The sequence below is a fragment of the Bubalus kerabau genome, chromosome 15 (genome assembly GCF_029407905.1).
Source record: "Bubalus kerabau isolate K-KA32 ecotype Philippines breed swamp buffalo chromosome 15, PCC_UOA_SB_1v2, whole genome shotgun sequence".
Taxonomy (NCBI): Eukaryota; Metazoa; Chordata; class Mammalia; order Artiodactyla; family Bovidae; genus Bubalus; species Bubalus kerabau.
In genome coordinates, this window is record NC_073638.1 from 49292186 (window position 1) to 49293580 (window position 1395).

The following is a 1395-nucleotide window of genomic DNA, read 5'->3' on the forward strand; positions in this document are numbered from 1 at the left end:
TCAGACAACTTTGACCACTAGTGTCTTAAGAACGTGTTCTCGTATTTTTTTGGTCCTTACTCCATACACAATGGGGTTGAGAAAAGGGGGCACCAAAAGATACATATTTGCAATAAAAATGTGGATATGTTCAGGTATATTTTTCCCAAAACGGTGAGTGAAAATGGAAAAACCAGTGGTGGAGTAGAAGACAAGAATAACACAGACATGGGACCCACATGTGCCTAAAGCCTTAAAGCTAGCTTCTCGGGATGGTAGGCAGAATATAGAGTGGAGGATGAAGACGCCGGATATAGCAATGAAAATCACATCACATGAGCCAATGATAGTAGCCATACTGAGGCTATAACGCTTAGTGGCCCCTGTGTCCATACACGCCAGCTTCACAACGGCCATGAACTCACAATAGGTGTGGGCAATGATTCGTGTTCTGCAGTAAGGCAGCTGTTTGAGCAGAATGGGGTGTGGAGAAAAGAAGGCAACTCCCTGAATCACCACAATAATACCCATTATAGTGATGCGAGTGTGGGTGAGAATGGTGGTGTGGTGCAGTGGATGGCAAATGGTCACATAACGATCAATGGCCATGGACAAAAAGAAGCCTGATTCCAAAGCAGTAAAACTATGAATGAAGAACATTTGGGTCAGGCAAGCATCATCAACGGCAATGTCATGGGCTCCAAGCCAGAAGAGACAGAGCATGTGAGGCAGTGTAGATGTGGAGAGGACTAGGTCAGTGACTGAGAGCATGCACAAAAAGAGAAACATAGGCTTATGGAAGCTTCTCTCTGCCCTAACCACAGCTAGAATGGTCACATTCCCACCACTGCCACCACATACATAGAGTAGAAGGGAATCCCTACCCAGACATGCAGGTGTTCTAGTCCTGGGATGCCCATCAGCAAGAAGGTGACAGAAGAGGGATGAGAAGTGTTGAGAGGAGGCATGATGGTTTTTTTCTTTGATTTTTATCAGGTCTTCTGAAGATAAAGTTACCATGCCAAGATGACCACAATCAGATGCTGAAAACACAGAGATTTATTAATGTTTCAGGAAGATCCTTAATGACTATTGCTAAAAAACAGTTCAAATTCACTCAGGCTTATTTAAATGCCTGAGATTCAGATTAATAAAATGAGTGCCAAATTACTGTGAACATGCCAAAGTATTGTGGTTTCTGAAGTACACAAAGATAATACTTATATCATTTCATATTATCTCAAGGACCTATGTATCGCTTTGTCCCCTTGTTTCCAGTAAAAGGTTTCATCTGTAGTCACAGTTGTACTTAATTGAACAAATATTTCAGTTTTGTGCAGTTTTGTGCTTCTCCATTGAGCTCTCATTCAGTATTCTTCCCATGTCACTGAATTTTTCATAAGTGAAAGTGACCAA

The 1395-nt window shown here is 41.9% G+C and overlaps 1 pseudogene; it reads right to left on the minus strand.

Annotated features, from left to right (window-relative positions):
* Window positions 1-1143, minus strand: LOC129627802 (olfactory receptor 52M1-like; annotated as a pseudogene).
* Between the last annotated feature and the right edge of the window lie 252 nt (window positions 1144-1395).